The sequence below is a fragment of the Triticum urartu genome, chromosome 7 (assembly GCF_003073215.2).
Source record: "Triticum urartu cultivar G1812 chromosome 7, Tu2.1, whole genome shotgun sequence".
NCBI lineage: Eukaryota > Viridiplantae > Streptophyta > Magnoliopsida > Poales > Poaceae > Triticum > Triticum urartu.
In genome coordinates, this window is record NC_053028.1 from 27,701,912 (window position 1) to 27,721,498 (window position 19,587).

Sequence of the window (19,587 nt, forward strand, 5' to 3'; positions counted from 1 at the left end):
TTGAGAATCGGCGGGAGTCAGAGAGATTAAGGCAAGTTACTTACGCACCACCTGAAAATCAGGAATCAGGGAGATTAACGGAGTTAATTAGGCACCTAAAAATCGGGAGTCGCAGAGAGACATGCGTGCGTGCGATGAATATCCGACGGCTCGCAGGTCGTGTGGATTTGTTGCAGATTTCCTGCCGACTGGAAATTAGCATTCTCGTTAAATCAATATGGGTCTTTTATTTGGTCTAATGAATCCAATGGATAAAATCAGTTGGTAATTCCGGACGTCCAGACGTCCGGACCATAGCAAGAGATCTGGACGATTGGACGAAGGTATTGTCACTCGGGCTGGTGTTGCCGTGTGTTGATTTTCTTTTTCAATAAAAAACAAATACATCCAGTCTAATATTTTCCCCAATAGCTGCATGCATGTATATAGGACAAAACTGCTTATGTCACTGAAGATTTCATCAAATTTTAAACTTTAAAATGTTTTGTAGGTCAAACCGTCCCTCCAACTGAAAAACTGTTTTCACATAAAAGATTCGTCGCGACAAAACCTTCAAAACTAGATCCCATGTTGATATGTTCCGACGAATTTATTTTCTGGATCAAAAGTTACAACGCATGTGCTACGTAAGTTATCACGATTGTGACACACAGTTACCAAGCTATTTTCCTAGGAAATACCGAGCATAAAGAGATGATCTTCCAGCTTTACCAAGATGGTCATCCAAGATGGCAGGATTTTAGCGACAGATGCGGACGATTGCCTACATCCTCACATCTCGGTGCAATTTCGCATGCAGTGTTGCGCTGCAATCTCGCATGCACATATCTTTGATTTGCATGGAGTGCACGTCTTATTTGACCCAATTAACAACGAAACTACTAGGCAGACGACGAGCGCCAGCCGAACTATGCACGATGCAAGATTGAACGGCTCTATCAACTTTTACCTGACGCATGGACGACTTGATATGCACTGTCGTCTGCAAGTCGTCCAACATATGTCGTGTGTGTAGCAGCATTCATTAACAATGCATGCATGTAGATAAGTAAGAAGATGATGTCGGCAAAGATTCCATTCAAAATAAACTTCAAAATGTTTTGTAGCTCAAATCGTTGGCTCGACTGAAAAACCGGTTTCACATAAAAGATTTGTTGCAATGAGACCTTCAAAACTAGATCACATGTTCGTATGTTTCAATGACATTTTTTTCGGGTTAAAAGTTACTAGAGTTAGACTAAATAAGTTATCACCTATGTGGTGTGCCAGTTACCATCCTGTTTACATAGAAATTATCCGGGGCATAAAAATGGCTCCTCCAACATTCTCTCCACATGCAAATGCAGTAGAGCACAGAAACCTAATGTCATTGTAAATTCTCGCTATTTTGAAACCGTAAAATGTTCTATAGCTCAAACTATCGTTTTTTATTCAAAAATCATTTTCACATAAAAAATCCATCGCAATGAGAACTTCGAAACTTGATCTTATGTTGGCATGTTTTGATCACTTTTTTGGTCAAAAATTACCGTAAAATTATCATTTATGTTATATGTATACTAACATGTTATTTATGCAGAAGTGACCGGAGATGTGTTTTGAACGACTTCTTTCCTCTGGGTTAAATTTACCGTGGTATTTATACCTAAGTTATTAGCTCTAGATGCATACATTACCGCGCTATTAGCGCAGAAAATAATCGGGGTATGTTTCAATAACTTTTTATTCGGGTCTAAAGTTACCGTGTTGTTTATACCTAAGCTATCAGGTCTATGAAGTGTGAGTTATCATGTTCTTGATAAAAAAAGTTACCGAAGGTATATTTCATCAACAACCCTCCCCCACATCTCACCACCGCCGCCAAAGTTATCAGGACTGGGGCACATAAGTTATCAGGTATGCGATGTGTGAGTTATCATGTTATTCATACGAAAATTTACCAAAGGGTATATTTCATCCACCACCCTCCTCTCACCCGGTCACCAAAGTTATCAGGACTAGGGCACATAAGTTATCGGGTATGCGATGTGTGAGTTATCATGTTATTCATACAAAAAGTTATCAAGATTATTTTTCATCAACCACCCGGTCACCAAATTTACCAAGACCGGGGTAAATTAGTTATTCTGCCTACGATGTGTGAGTTACCGTGCTATGCACATAAAAGTTACCGGGGGGTATATTTCATCACCCGTCCCTCCCGAAAAGTACCAGGACCGGGTGCATAAGTTATCAGGTCTATGATGTGTGAGTTACCATGCTACAAACAAAAAAGTTACCGGAGGTATATTTCATCAACAACCCTCCCCCACCCCTCGCCACCGTCGCCAAATTTATCAGGACTAGGGCACATAAGTTATCAGGTATGCGATATGTGAGTTATCATGTTATTCACACAAAAAATTATCAAGGGTATATTTCATCAACCACCTCCTCCTCCCATCCAGTTGCCAAATTTGTCAAAACTGCGGTACATTAGTTATTAGGTCTACGATGTGTGAGTTACCGTGCTACGCACATAAAATTTACGAGGGGTATATTTCATCACTTGTCCCTCGCGAAACATACCAGGACTAGGGTGCATAAGTTATTGGGTCTGTGATGTGTGAGTTACCATGCTATTAACAAAAAATTATCGGAGAATATTTGATCACCCCCCCGCGCCGGCAAAGTTACCAGGAGCAGGGTACATAAAAATATCACATCTGTGATATTACACAACTTATAATGTAGTAGGAAATAATGTACTTCCTTTGTACAAAGTTAGTACAAAGTCGAGTCACTCATCTTAGAGTGGATGAAATACAAGAGAAGGCCGACAAACAACAAAAAAACCATTTTCCATTTCCTGCCATGGTGTTTAAAAAGGTCACATGGGTACCATTCATAACACAGCAAGTAGTATTAGGCGTGTTGGTTATTGGCATCATACAACCATGCATCAACCGGCCTGGGGTTCGAATCCTATTGTCCACATCATTTTTTACTCGCTGAAACTAACGATTATTACGTGAGAAAAAAAACAGCTGGCATCATCCTTTGGATCTGGAAGAAAAAACGAAAAAAAAACTGCAACGACAGCGACCTTCAGTGATGATCAGTATACGTGAGAAAAAAAAACAACGTACATCATCCTTCCGATCGGGAAAGGAAAATAAAAAAAGCAAAACAACAGCGATAGCGACCGTTCGGTGGGAGTAGGAGACAGCGACATTCGAATGACAGCGACAGCGATCGTACGCGCCTGTTGCAAACCACTAGTCAGCAGGAAAATAGCATTATCGTCGACACGCTTATTACATCTGGTACTCGGAGCCACGTTACGATCTACCACATGGAGGACATCCATGCCGCCCTCGCCAGTTGGGAAAAGAAATTCATGAATTTTTTCCCTTACGATCAGAACACTACATATCCAGGTCTCTCCAGCATGAAAAGGAAGAACATCAACCAGGAAATCGTCGATCCGCGCATGGAACGGCTTGCCCTCAAGGAGAAGTTGGCACGCATCCGCGACAATATCATCACCGAAACCGCGGGCATCGAGCAAGCCCACCCCTATAGTGCCGACATCACCACGGTCCAAGCTAGATTAGATCTGGACGATCATTGCTTGCTGTATCGCCGTAGCAAGACTATCCTCCTCGTGGACTTCATCCATATCTCTTGATGCTCGTCCCGTTTGTGTCCATTGAGGAATATTCATTGTAACACCCCTGGTGTTACGAACTTGTTTAGGACCACGCTTAATTCTTAATTAAGAGTAGTTAGCAAATAAGCTCATCACGTTTTAAATTTATTTCATGCATAAAATAATAACCAGACTTTAGTTGACTCACTTTGGTAATTAAGTATAGATTGATGTCGAAGACTATTGCCGAGTTGATACTATCAGATATGCCGACCTATAATCTGTTTGAATTTGTTGCTACCAATGATTTATCGGTAAGGGACTGTGTAGGTCTCAGTCGACTGACACTTCGTGAAGTCTCAGTCGGCTGACGTCACCCCTGACAGATTAGGCCTGCTTAGCATCCCTTCCTGATGGGTTTTAATTCCCCGTGATGGGCTTGTGGTGTGGGCTTGCTTGTTTGTTTGTTTCCTTTTGTTTTTGCTGTCTGTTTGGCCCGTTGTACCTGTGACTCTGTCCATGGACGCAACAAACACACAACAAAAAAGCAAAAAAATCCATGTATAGCTAAACGACAGGAAAACTTTTGCTCCTCCCAGTTGTACGTTCTCTCTGTCAGTTAAAACCCTGAAGGAATCCCCAACACAAACTCTACTGACTGAGCATTGAGTGGAATGCTCTTGTTCAAAACAGTTGCTTATGCTTGTGTGTCCACATTATCAACAATCCACTGCACAAACTGTAACACCCTCTATGCGACTATATCTCCCACGTGTCGAAGCACGACTTAGAGGCATAATCGCATTGAAGGAACCTCTGGAGTCCTTGTACTGCTGGAACCATTCTACAGCTTGATCTTTGAGTTGGAAGGAAGCGAACTTGATGAAATCTTCAGGCCTCACGTTGCTGCACTCAAAATGCTTACACAGATCCACAAGCCAATCGTCAGCATCGGTTGCCTCAACACAATTGCTGAACGTCTTTGGCCCATTAGCAAAGAACTAGTTCAGTGTAGCAAAGTGATTCTGATTGTTGCCTTGATTCCCTTGGCTGCCTTGATTGCGCTCTGGGAAAATTTGCATGATCAACTGTGTGTTTGCATTGGTTGCGGCCATCACAGCTTGCCATGCCTTCGGAGGAGGTGGAGGTGGTGGCAGATCTTGATTTTGATTCTCACTGGTGCTCTTAGCGGGAGCCATCCTGAAGAGGTTGACCACCGTTAGCACATAGACAGATAAGTGAAGCTGAAACAAACGGAATGAAAATTGCAACATAAAGTCTTCACATCCGAAAAAAATGAACGAATGCATTCCTCTTGAAGTGGTCACATATCCATAAATTGAGAAGCCACGTTGAATTAAGGTTGATAAATAAATCAACAAGGTACGGCTCAAGAACGAATAATCGGTAAGAAATCCCGATCTCAAACCAATATCCGTGGAAGAAGAACTAGAGCTACAAGAATTCCCACCTATCAAACTCCCGAACCTTTCCGATTATGCAATCAGGTGTTGGGAATACAGGGGAAGCATAATATCTCACCCAAACCAGCAAATCCTACATCCAGCTGTATCCATCCTTCAACACATAACCAAGAAACCTTCGGAAACCATCTACCTCAATCTTCGAAAAGCATCCGTTATACAAGTTATGGCGATACTCCCGAACTCCCGCCCCAGTACTGGGTGGCGTCGAGGTTATCTCACCAACGAACTGCATAAAAGAGATTTTCGATGTCGGCGTACTAAACTCAGGTATTCCAGAATTGCAACGATAAAATTATGATGACAACACCTCAGAGCTCAACTCCCCGGGACACTTCCACTAAACCCCTGACAGGAGGCACCAAGACAATGTTCTCATCATAAAACCATCGGAACGATTCCAAGATACCCGCGTGATCCTAAATTTTTTTTTAGTGAAATTTGAGAAGAGAAGAGTCAAAACTCTACGTCAGGATGCCTTACCAGAGCGATGAGGAGACTGGGAAGTAAAAAGAATTCCTAAACTCTCCGATATATAATTCCTAAATGACTCAAAACATTTTTCTAGACACAACTCGGCTGCTAAAAACGATCAAGCAATGGGGCTCCTAAGGTCGGGGAAGGCTCTGATTACCAACTTGTAACACCCTCGATGCGACTATATCTCCCACGTGTCGAGGCACGACTTAGAGGCATAATCGCATTGAAGGCATATGTCGCAAGTCAGGCAATCATCACACACATCCCATGTGATATAGATAATGATAAGGGATAACATAGTTGGCTTACACTCGCCACGTCAATCAAGTACATAAATAACATACATCATCCAAACACTCATGGCCCGACTACGGCGCCAAAATGAAAGATAACCCAACAAGCGACATGGTCCCGATCACCCCCAACAGGGCACCACTACTGATCATCAGGAAAGGAAACATAGTAACGCTGAGAGTACTCGTCGAACTCCCACTTGAGCTCGTACGCGTCACCTGGAGCGGAATCACCTGGACCTGCATCTGGTGTAATAGTAATCTGTGAGCCACAGGGACTCAGCAATCTCGCACCCTCGCGATCAAGAGTATTTAAGCTTAAATAGGTAGCGATAGGGTGAATATAAGTGGAGCTGCAGCAAGCGGCTAGCATATGTGGTGGCTAACTTATCCGCAAAAGAGAGCGAGAAGAGGAGGCAAAGCGCGAGCGAGAAACTAGAGAGCAACCTGCGCAAACATTACTCCAACACCGTATCCACTTCCCGGACTCCGCCGAGAAGAGGCCATCACGGTAACACACTCAGTTGATTCATTTTAATTAAGTTAAGGTTCAAGTTATCTACAACCGGACATTAACAAATTCCCATCTGCCCATAACCACGGGCACGGCTTTCGAAAGTTCAATCCCTGGAGGGGAGTCCCAACTTAGCCCATGACAAGCTCTCACGGTGAACGAAGAAATAGACCTCCTCCCAAGATGTTCTGATCAGACTCGGTATCTCGGTTCTTCAAGACACTTCGACAGGTTAAAACTAATCTAGCAACACCGCCCGAATGTGCCGACAAATCCCGATAGGAGCTGCACATATCTCTTTCTCAGGGCACACTCAGATTGTCCTAGGTACGGGTAGGCCAGCCCAGAGTTGCCCCTGGTGGCCACCGTCAGCTGACAGGTGGACCAACACTCAGAGGAGCACTGGCCCGGGGGGTTTAAATAAGATGACCCTCGGGCTCCGGAAACCCAAGGGAAAAGAGGCTAGGTGGCAAATGGTAAAACCAAGGTTGGGCATTGCTGGAAAAGCTTTAATCAAGGCGAACTATCAAGGGGTTCCCATTATAACCCAACCGCGTAAGGAACGCAAAATCCGGGAACATAACACCGATATGACGGAAACTAGGGCGGCAAGAGTGGAACAAAACACTAGGCGAGAGGCCGAGCCTTCCACCCTTTACCAAGTATATAGATGCATTAAGATAACAAGATAATATGATGATATCCCAACAAGTAAATAAACGTTCCAACAAGGAACGGCCTCTAATATTCACCTGCAACTAGCAACGCTATAAGAGGGGCTGAGCAAAGCGGTAACATAGCCAATCAATGGTTTGCTAGGACATGGTGGACCTGAACATTACAAAGTAAAACATGGCATGGAGCTACTCAAATAGCTTAACAAAAGTCCCTTAGTGACCTTGAGGCAAAAGGGATCAGAAAATATACTAACAAGCACATGAACATAGCAAAAACATAATCAGTTTTCAGACTTAGTGAAAACTGGCACATGCTGAAACATAACTCAAGTAGGCATGTTTACGAGCTCGATGCACTCACCACGGTGCAAGTCATGGCAAGACAAGCATACATCCATCAAGAAGGCACAAAATGCAAGCTAGACATGGCAAGAACAATGGCATAGCATGCACGGATCAACTACAACATCACCGGCAAAATTGCAAACAAGTTGACAATCTGCCCAGATTCACAACGAAGCAAAAGTAGAGCTCGATTGACTCAAGCTAGTGTGCTCCATAATTGCAAACAAAGACATGGATGGATAGAGCACTACAAGATTAACAAAACTCCTTTACTGATCATCCTTAAAAGAGGCACGGATCACTAGGAAACAACATGAACATGTGGCATCATGAGATAAACGATCCCAGGACTTGGTGAAATTACTAAGTCCCTGAAAACAGAGTTACCGAGTGCACCACTTTGCAATCTTGCACTAGTCACCAAACACATCACAAAAATACATGGGTTGCACCTCTGGAAAGATGACAAAACCCTTAACAAAACATATGTAGAGCATCAGGGCATCTCATGCACACAACAATCATGGCAAAAATGACAAATGTCTAAGATGGAGTAGCAGATCTTACATTTAACTCAAGTAACCCTCTTCTAATAGCATTTCGGGCATCAAGATGAGCTCAAATGAAAATGATGCAATGGAATGAAATGATGTACTCTCCGAGATGAACATTTTGATATGCTATATGCATGAATCGGAGCTACGGATGCAAAGTTACGGGGCCTCGAACAGGGGCACTTGAATCTGCAATTTCGGGAGTTAGTAAAAAAACACCACCTAGGGTTACTGTTCACGGATCCCAGATCTAGCTCACATCACTGTTCACGGCGGCACGCACTGTAGCAAGTCGAGGACGAGGTTGCCGGACTTGGCAGGGTCTTCGCCGGAGATCGCGGGGAGGACGGCGGAAGGCTGCGGGGTCCCAGACTTGACGGCCCGGCGGCTTGGAGACCTCGGGCGGCGCGGGCGAGGCCGGAGCCGGGCGGCGCGACGAGCTGCGCGGGGCGGCGCGGCGGACTCCAGCCACCGGAGCGGCGGGGCAGACGAGGTGGAGCGGCGGAGGCGGCGGGGCGCGGCGCCGGCTACGGGGAAGAGGAGGCGGGCGGCGGCGCGGCAGATCTGGGCCGCGGGGGCCCCGGATGTGCCTCGCGGGCCTTGGCGGCGGTGGCAGCAGCGCGCCACGTGGCAGCTTGCCACTGGTGCGGGCGGGCGGCGGACGGAGTGTCCGGCGCGTTGGAGGGGATTTTTAGGGTTTCGGAGGTAGGAGGAGATCCGAAAACCCGGGGGAACTTTAAATAGGCACAGGAAGAGCTAGGAGAGTCCAAATGAGGTGCGGTTTTCGGCCACGCGATCGTGATCGAACGCTCTAGATCATGAAGCAGAGTTAGGTGGGTTTTGGGCCAAATTGGAGGGGTGTTGGGCTGCAACACACACGAGGCCTTTTCGGTCCCTCGGTTGACCGTTGGAGTATCAAACGAAGTCCAAATGATACGAAACTTGACAGGCAGTCTACCAGTAGTAAACCAAGGCCACTTGCCAAGTCTCGGTCCAATCCGGAAATGTTTAATCCCCACACACGAAAGAAAGCTAGAAATGACCACCGGAGGAGAACGAAGCGCCGGAATGCAAAACGGACAACGGGGAAAATGCTCGAATGCATGAGACGAACACGTATGCAAATGCAATGCACATGATGGCATGATATGAGATGCATGACAATATAAACAACACACGAAGACAAAGACCCGAACCCGAGAAAATAAATATAACTTAACGCCGGAAACGGCAAGAGTTGGAGTACAAATTGGGAAAGTTATATCCGGGGTGTTACAACACTCCACCACTACGAAAGGATCTCGTCCCGAGATCTAGGACTGAAAGAACGCCGGGTACTCAGAAAGGAGGTGATCCTCGCATTCCCAGGTAGCTTCACAGTCGGAATGGTGTGACCACTTGACTTTGAGAAATTTGATTGACTTGTTGCGAGTCTTGCGTTCAGTCTCTTCAAGAATAGCAACTAGGTGCTCACGATAGGAAAGATCTTCTTGGAGCTCAATGTCCTTGAAGTTGACTGTGCGGTCAGGAGTCTTGAAGCACTTTCGAAGCTGAGAGACATGGAACATGTCATGAACATTTGCAAAGTTTGAAGGAAGCTCGAGTTGATAGGCGAGGTCGCCTCTCTTGCTGACAATTTTGAAAGGTCCCACGTATCTAGGGGCAAGCTTCCCTTTGATACCGAAGCGACGAGTACCTTTCATAGGAGAGACGCGGAGGTAAACATGATCTCCGATCTCGAAAGCCAAATCACGGTGCTTACTATCATAGTAGCTCTTCTGACGGGATTGGGCTGCTTTGAGGTTATCACGAATGACTTTGCACATTTCTTCTGCTTCTGTGATTAAGTCATTACCTAGCAGCTAACGTTCACCGGTTTCAGACCAGTTGAGAGGGGTACGGCACTTCCTGCCATACAGAATTTCAAATGGGGCCTTGCCCGAACTTGCTTGAAAACTATTGTTGTAGGAGAATTCTGCATAAGGAAGACAATCCTCCCACTACATGCCGAAGGAGATCACACAAGCCCTGAGCATATCTTCAAGAATCTGGTTGACACGCTCGACTTGACCGCTTGTTTGAGGGTGGAAAGCTGTGCTGAAGGGAATGTTCGTGCCCATGGCCTTCTGAAAAGAATCCCAAAACTTGGAGGTAAAGATGCTGCCACGGTCTGAAGAGATCACCTGTGGGATACCATGCAGAGAGACAACTCAGGAGGTATAGAGTTCCGCCAATTGAGCTGCAGTGATCGACTCTTTGATAGGCAGAAAGTGAGCCACTTTGGTGAGTTTATCGATGACAACGAATATAGCATCATTGCCATGCTTGGACTTTGAAAACCCAGTCACGAAGTCCATTTCAATGTGGTCAAACTTCCATTCTGGAATGGCAAGAGGTTGGAGGAGACCAGCTGGCCTTTGGTGTTCTGCCTTCACTCTTCTGCAGACATCACATTCATTCACGAATTGAGCAATCTCGCGCTTCATTCGAGTCCACCAATAAGCTTGCTTAAGGTCCTGATACATCTTCGTGCTCCCAGGGTGGATGGAGAGGAGAGAATTGTGAGCCTCGTTCATGATCACTTTACGAAGTTCACCTTTGGGTACAACAATTCGATCCTCGAAGAACAGAGTGTCCTTGTCATCAAGGCGGTAGCACTTGTACTTGGGTTGACTCTTGGCAATCCCAATCTTCACCTTTTTCACCATAGCATCAAAAAGCTGGGCTTGGCGAATCTGGTCTTCCAAGGTAGGAGAGACTTGAAGGTTGGCGAGGAAACCTTGAGGAACAATTTGCAGATTAAGTTTGCGGAAAGCTTCACAAAGCTCGGGTTGATATGGCTTAAGAATCAGACTGTTGCAATAAGCTTTCCTGCTCAAAGCGTCAGCAATCACATTGGCCTTGCCTGGAGTATACTCGATACTCGGATTATACTCTTGAATCATTTCGACCCATCGAGTTTGCCTGAGGTTGAGATTAGGCTGAGTGAAGATGTACTTGAGACTCTTGTGATCAGTGAAAATGTCCACTTTTCTTCCCATAGAAGATGTCTCCAAGTCAAAAGAGCATGCACAACTGCCGCCAACTCGAGATCATGAGTGGGGTAGTTCTTCTCATTAGGCTTCAACTGGCGAGATGTATAAGCAACAACTTTCTTCTCTTGCATCAAAACTGCGCCAAGACCTTGGAGAGAGGCATCACAAAAGACCTCGTACGGTTTGGATTCATCAGGCAGAGTCAGAACTGGAGCAGTGATCAATTTCTCTTTCAAGGTGTTGAAAGCAATATCACACTCCGAAGACCAAACGTACTTGACGTGCTTTTGAAGAAGATTTGAGAGAGGCTTCGCGATCTTAGAAAAGTTTTCAACGAATCTTCGGCAATAGCTTGCGAGACCGAGGAAACTGCGGAGTTGCTTCACGTTCTGAGTAGGTTCCCAATTCACAATTGCAGACAGCTTCTCAGGATTCACGGCAATGCCCTTGGCAGAGATGATATGACCAAGATAAAGAACCTCATCGAGCCAAAATTCGCACTTGGAGAACTTGGCGTAGAACTGATGTTCCCTGAGCTTATCGAGTACCAAACGCAAGTGTTTGGCATGATCTTCATTGTTCTTCGAGAAAACCAGAATGACGTCGAGATAGACCAAAACGAAGTCATTGGTGTAGGTGTTGAAGATGAAGTTCATCATGCGAGAGAACGTCAGAGGAGCGTTGACAAGGCCAAAAGACATGACAGTGTATTCATATGAACCAAAGCTTGTCCTGAAAGCCGTCTTGGGAATATCTTGCTCATGGATTCGAATCTGATGATAACCCATACGGAGATCAAGCTTGGAGAATACTTGAGCACCTTTGAGTTGTTCGAACAGCTCATTGATGTTGGGAAGTGGGTATTTGTTCTTGATGGTCTTCTTGTTCAATGGACGGTAATCAACACAAAGTCGGTCCGTTCCATCCTTCTTCTTGACAAAAAGAACACCACAACCCCACGGAGAAGAACTAGGCTGGATGAGACCCATTCTCTCGTGCTCATCGAGTTGCTTCTTCAGCTCCTTCAACTCTTCGGGTACGAGCTTGTAAGGACGCTTGCACACAGGTTCCGTGCCAGGCTCAAGATCAATAACGAATTCAACTGGCCGGTGTGGAGGCATTCCTGGGAGCTCTTCTGGAAAGACGTCTTGATATTCACAAACGACTGGAATTTGCGAGATAGCATCCAATTCACCCTTCTCATTGAGAGAAAACAGACGGATGGTATCATCACGAGCGGCAAAGACAATTACATCCTCAGACGAATGAGTCAATTGAATCTGCCTGGCTGCACAATCAAGCTGAGCCTTGTGCTTAGAAAGCCAATCCATTCCGAGAATAAGATCAATATCCGAGTCACCAAGAACCGTTGGAGAAGCCAGAAACTTGTAGTCACCCAAAGTGATAGTAACATCCGGAACGATGGAGTTAGCATGCATGCGCTTACCAGGAGAGACAACTGCTAAAGGACTAGGCAAGACTTGTGAAACCAATTCATGCCTATATGTAAACGGTCTCGAGATGAAACAATGCGATGCACCAGTGTCAAAAAGAAATTTAGCTGGAATATCGTTAACAGGAAGGTTACCCATGATCACATCTGATGAGTCCTCTGCCTGAGCTGCATTCATCAAGTTGACCTTGGCGTGCTTGGGGTTTTGCTTGACCACAGCTGTACTTGCCGATCTCACAGGAGGAGGAGGAGGAAGACGCCTCTGGTTGAAACACTTGTTGGCATAGTGACCCTTTTCTTGGCACTTGTTGCACGTGACCTCTGAAAGCGGACGGTGGTACGGAGCACTCGATCTTGGAGGTTGAGACGAAGTCTTGTTCTGAAAGCCAGGGTTGGGTGGGTGGGAAGAACCACTGCCACCTTTGCTCTTCTGCTGATACGGCTGACGGAACGGAGGAGGAGGAAGCCAATATTTTTGTTGCTTGGCCACTTGAGTAGAGGAAGAAGGAGTAGCATCTCTGACTCGCTTCTTGGAAGCATCACACCTCAACTGAGCAGCCTCTTGCTTCAGTGCCATGTTGTAGAACTCATCGTATCTCAAGGGCTCAAAGAGGACAAGAGCGAGCTGAATTTCTTCTCTGAGACCACCCCTGAACTGGTATATCATGCTCTTCTCATCAGGTACGTCCTGCTTGGCAAAGCGGGCGAGCTTCTGGAACAACTTGTTGTAGTCATAGACAGACAAAGAGCCTTGCTTCAAGTTGCGGAATTCCTGACGCTTACTTTCAACCACGCTTTGAGGGATGTGATGAGCTCGGAAATCTTGACAGAATTCATCCCAAGTGATCACACGTCCACCTCTGGAGTCCTTGTACTGCTGGCACCATTCTGCAGCTTGATCTTTGAGTTGGAAGGAAGCGAACTTGACGAAATCTTCAGGCCTGACGTTGCTGCACTCAAAATGCTTACACAGATCCACAAGCCAATCGTCAGCATCGGTTGCCTCAACACAATTGCTGAACGTCCTTGGGCCATTAGCACAGAACTGGTTCACTGTAGCAAAGTGATTCTGATTGTTGCCTTGATTCCCTTGGCTGCGTTGATTGCGCTCTTGGAAAATTTGCATGATCAACTGTGTGTTTGCATTGGTTGCGGCCATCACAGCTTGCCATGCCTCCGGAGGAGGTGGAGGTGGTGGCGGATCTTGATTTTGATTCTGACTAGTGCTCTTAGCGGGAGCCATCCTGAAGAGGTTGACCACCGTTAGCACATAGACAGATAAGTGAAGCTGAAACCAACGGAATGAAAATTACAACATAAAGTCTTCACATCCGAACAAAATGAACGAATGCATTCCTCTTGAAGTGGTCACATATCCATAAATTGAGAAGCCACGTTGAATTAAGGTAGATAAATAAATCAACAAGGTACGGCTCAAGAACGAATAATCGGTAAGAAATCCCGATCTCAAACCAATATCCGTGGAAGAAGAACTAGAGCTACAAGAATTCCCACCTATGAAACTCCCAAACCTTTCCGGTTATGCAATCAGGTGTTGGGGATACAGAGGAAGCATAATATCTCACCCAAACCAGCAAATCCTACATCCAGCTGTATCCATCCTTCAACACATAACCAAGAAACCTTCAGAAACCATCTACCTCAACCTTCGAAAAGCATCCGTTGTACAAGTTATGGCGATACTCCCGAACTCCCGCCCCAGTACTGGGTGGCGTCGAGGTTATCTCACCAACGAACTGCATAAAAGAGATTTTCGATGTCGGCGTACTAAACTCAGGTATTCCAGAATTGCAACGATAAAATTATGATGACAACACCTCAGAGCTCAACTCCCCGGGACACTTCCACTAAACCCCTGACAGGAGGCACCAAGACAATGTTCTCATCATAAAACCATCGGAACGATTCCAAGATACCCGCGTGATCCTAAATTTTTTTTTAGTGAAATTTGAGAAGAGAAGAGTCAAAACTCTACGTCAGGATGCCTTACCAGAGCGATGAGGAGACTGGGAAGTAAAAAGAATTTCTAAACTCTCCGGTATATAATTCCTAAATGACTCAAAACATTTTTCTAGACACAACTCGGCTGCTAAAAACGATCAAGCAATGGGGCTCCTAAGGTCGGGGAAGGCTCTCATTACCAACTTGTAACACCCTCGATGCGACTATATCTCCCACGTGTCGAGGCACGATTTAGAGGCATAATCGCATTGAAGGCATATGTCGCAAGTCAGGCAATCATCACAAACATCCCATGTGATATAGATAATGATAAGGGATAACATAGTTGGTTACACTCGCCACGTCAATCGAGTACATAAATAACATACATCATCCAAACACTCATGGCCCGACTATGGCGCCAAAATGAAAGATAACCCAACAAGCGACATGGTCCCGATCACCCCCAACAGGGCACCACTACTGATCATCAGGAAAGGAAACATAGTAACGCTGAGAGTCCTCGTCGAACTCCCACTTGAGCTCGTACGCGTCACCTGGAGCGGAATCACATGGACCTGCATCTGGTGTAATAGTAATCTGTGAGCCACAGGGACTCAGCAATCTCGCACCCTCGCGATCAAGACTATTTAAGCTTAAATAGGTAGGGGTAGGGTGAATATAAGTGGAGCTGCAGGAAGCGGCTAGCATATGTGGTGGCTAACTTATCCGCAAAAGAGAGCGAGAAGAGGAGGCAAAGAGCGAGCGAGAAACTAGAGAGCAACCTGCGCAAACATTACTCCAACACTGTATCCACTTCCTGAACTCCGCCGAGAAGAGGCCATCACGGTAACACACTTAGTTGATTCATTTTAATTAAGTTAAGGTTCAAGTTATCTACAACCGGACATTAACAAATTCCCATCTGCCCATAACCACGGGCACGGCTTTCGAAAGTTCAATCCATGCAGGGGAGTCCCAACTTAGCCCATGACAAGCTCTCACGGTCAACAAAGGAATAGACCTCCTCCCAAGACGTTCTGATGAGACTCGGTATCTCAGTTCTTCAAGACACTTTGACAGGTTAAAACTAATCCAGCAACACCGCCCGAATGTGCCGACAAATCCCGATAGGAGCTGCACATATCTCTTTCTCTGGGCACACTCAGATTGTCCTAGGTACGGGTAGGCCGGCCCAGAGTTGCCCCTGGTGGGCACCGGCAGCTGACAGGTGGACCAGCACTCAGAGGAGCACTGGCCCGGGGGGGTTTAAATAAGATGACCCTCGGGATCCAGAAACCCAAGGGAAAAGAGGCTAGGTGGAAAATGGTAAAACCAAGGTTGGGCATTGTTGGAAAAGCTTTAATCAAGGCGAACTATCAAGAGGTTCCCATTATAACCCAACCGCGTAAGGAACGCAAAATCCGGGAACATAACACCGATATGACGGAAACTAGGGCGGCAAGAGTGGAACAAAACACTAGGCGAGAGGCCGAGCCTTCCACCCTTTACCAAGTATATAGATGCATTATGATAACAAGATAATATGATGATATCCCAACAAGTAAATAAACATTCCAACAAGGAACGGCCTCCAATATTCACCTGCAACTAGCAACGCTATAAGAGGGGCTGAGCAAAGCAGTAACATAGCCAATCAATGGTTTGCTAGGACATGGTGGGTTAGAGGTTTGACATGGCAATCTGGGAGGCTGACAAGCAAAAGGTAGACATCGTAGCATTGGCATAGCAAAAGAGCGAGCAAACTAGCATAGCAAAGATAGTAGTGATTTCGAGGGTACGATCATCTTGCCTGCAAAGCTGTCAGAGTTGACTGAATCCTTGAAAGCAAACTCAACGGGCTCCTCGTTAGCGAACTCGTCTCCCGGCTCTACCCAAACAAGACAAACAAGCAACAAGGACACAATCAACCACGTGCAAGGATCAATCAATAAGATGCAATGATGATATGCTATGCGGGATGCGATGCGGGATGCAAAATGCAAGATATGACAGGAAATGCATGAACCTGGCCTCAACATGGAAATCCAAGTGTTCCACTGGAAAGATGATATGAAATCGCTTGAAAATGATATAAAGAACGCCGGAATCGGAGTTACGGTTTGGAAATGGCAAGCGATTCAAAATTGGCACCGGTCTGCGATTTACAGCAAGTAGGCATATAAATGCAATGAGATGACCATGCTACAGCACTCAAACATGGCAACAAAATACATGGCAGGGATGCATTCAAGATGCTTAACAAAAGTCTAGCACTGAGCCATGGCCAATTCATCCATTAACCGGTTCAAACAAGCATGGCAAAAACGCAAATGGTAAACAGATCTCAGATTTAGTGAAATTAACACTTGCCTGAAATTTCAGACCAAGTAGCACTCTTCGGAGCAACAAAATAACATGCTACAGGACCTGAACATTACAAAGTAAAACATATCATGGAGCTACTCAAATAGCTTAACAAAAGTCCCTTAGTGACCTTGAGCCAAAAGGGATCAGAAAATATACTAACAAGCACATGAACATAGCAAAAACATAATCAGTTTTCAGACTAGTGTGCTCCATAATTGCAAACAAAGACATGGATGGATAGAGCACTACAAGATTAACAAAACTCCTTTACTGATCATCCTTAAAAGAGGCACGGATCACTAGGAAACAACATGAACATGTGGCATCATGAGATAAACGATCCCAGGACTTGGTGAAATTACTAAGTCCCTGAAAACAGAGTTACCGAGTGCACCACTTTGCAAGCTTGCACTATTTATAGATGCATTAAGATAACAAGATAATATGATGATATCCCAACAAGTAAATAAACGTTCCAACAAGGAACGGCCTCTAATCTTCACCTGCAACTAGCAACGCTATAAGAGGGGCTGAGCAAAGCGGTAACATAGCCAATCAATGGTTTGCTAGGACATGGTGGCCTGAACATTACAAAGTAAAACATGGCATGGAGCTACTCAAATAGCTTAACAAAAGTCCCTTAGTGACCTTGAGCCAAAAGGGATCAGAAAATATACTAACAAGCACATGAACATAGCAAAAACATAATCAGTTTTCAGACTTAGTGAAAACTGGCACATGCTGAAACATAACTCAAGTAGGCATGTTTACGAGCTCGATGCACTCACCACGGTGCAAGTCATGGCAAGACAAGCATACATCCATCAAGAAGGCACAAAATGCAAGCTAGACATGGCAAGAACAATGGCATAGCATGCACGGATCAACTACAAAATCACCAGCAAAATTGCAAACAAGTTGACAATCTGCCCAGATTCACAACGAAGAAAAAGTAGAGCTCGATTGACTCAAGCTAGGGTGCTCCATAATTGCAAACAAAGAGATGGATGGCTAGAGCACTACAAGAATATTTTGCAGCTAGCCTCGACACAGGGCGCCGCTGATTCATCCTGCTATGCCCATGTCGCTGCTGGTCCTAGACGCGCCATTGCGCTGAGCTCTGGCTGGAGGTAAATTAGCGACAGGGCGCAGGCCACGGCTGCCGTAAATTAGCAAGATGCCGCAGGCTGCGGCTCCCTAAACTCGCCGCTGCGTAAATTGGCGAGAGGGCGCAGGCCGTGGTTGTATAATGGATATAACATCATCGCCGCTGCTCCTCGCCTTGTTCAGACTATCCACCGGCACCATGGGGACTGGTCGCATCAATCTGTAAGTTTGGGAGGGAGCTGCTGCCGGAGTAGCCACGGGGCTCTCTTGCCGTCTTCAGAGACGAGAAGAGAGGGAATTGAAAGGATCATGAAGCGCCGGTGATTCTATGAAACAACAATCACGAGAATCGCGACGGCGCTGGAGAAAGAAAGGGGAATCGAGAATAAGTTGCTTTGAGATTCGAATTGCCACGTGCCAGCCGCTGGACATGGTCTCATGACGAGGGCGTACGACCCAGGTCGTATAGGATTTTCTTTCCTAGGTCCAGGGCCGGCCCTTGGCCATGGCAATGAGTGTAGCCGCCTAGGGCCCAGGTGAAGTAGGAGGCCATACTGCCCTACTTTATGTATACACGTATGAGTAGAAGAAAAGGTAAACTGATGAAATAGTAGTGGTAGGCTCAACCTATTAGGAGTGAGGAACCAGTCACGCATGAAAGTGAGAACAGCTGAACAGCCAGCCTAATTGTTAGGTACTCTATTAAGAAAAGTTATCTCCGAGATAGCACGGATGTCTCTTGTTCATCACCCAGTCTTCTCGTCTCCTTTCTTTGCTAATTAATTGAATCAATTTCCCAAGAGGCTGGGCGCCCAAACCAATGCTAATTGAATGAAAAATTTCTCTGTATCACTACCTTAACCTCTTCATTATCCAAGCAGGACCCCAGCCTTTTGTTCTTCCATCTTAAAAGTGTCCTAAGGAGACTGATGAAGCATCACATTGGGCGATTGGCCAGTGAGGCGTTGACAGCAGCCCATGTCCACATGTTAGTTGTTTCTCTTCTGGATTGCCCATCTTTCCTTGTTGATTGCGAATTTTGTGGAAGATTTCTTCGCATGAAATTGTTGCACAAGTTGTTGCCACATATTAATGGTGATCAAGTATCATCAAATCAGCACATGATGATTAGATACTGCTTTGTTATTATGTTGCGGGATTTCTCTGTAGCTACTTGCATAGAAGGCGTCTGTGCTTTTGTCCAAAACTGCTATCTGTAGGCACATCGTAAAATATGGTGAGGATTTTTATTTTTGACATGACCATATTATCATGAAAAACAAGTCATATTTATACTTTGTTGAATTTGTGCTGGCAGCATCCGGCGGTGCTTACGAAGACCCGCGTGTCCGTCAGGCCCACTAAACCTAACTTGCACTAGGGCCTCCGAAATGTTAGGGCCGGCCCTGGCTGGGTCTAGGCGGCCATCGGCTGCCCCACGGTTAGCGTACTCATCGTCAGCATCGACCTCACGCCTGTCTTCCCCATCCATGGCACGCGAATCCTCAAGGTGGACAACACCGACACCACGTGTGGTTACCGCAGCCACGACAACGATGTCCAGTTCTACTTCGTCTCTGGCTCCGGTAAGTCCTTGGTCTTCCATCCTGCTCCCCCCTCGTGCTCTAGTTTATCTTGTTCTTGCTGTTCGCTAGGTAGAATGTAATAGGAAGCATATGTTA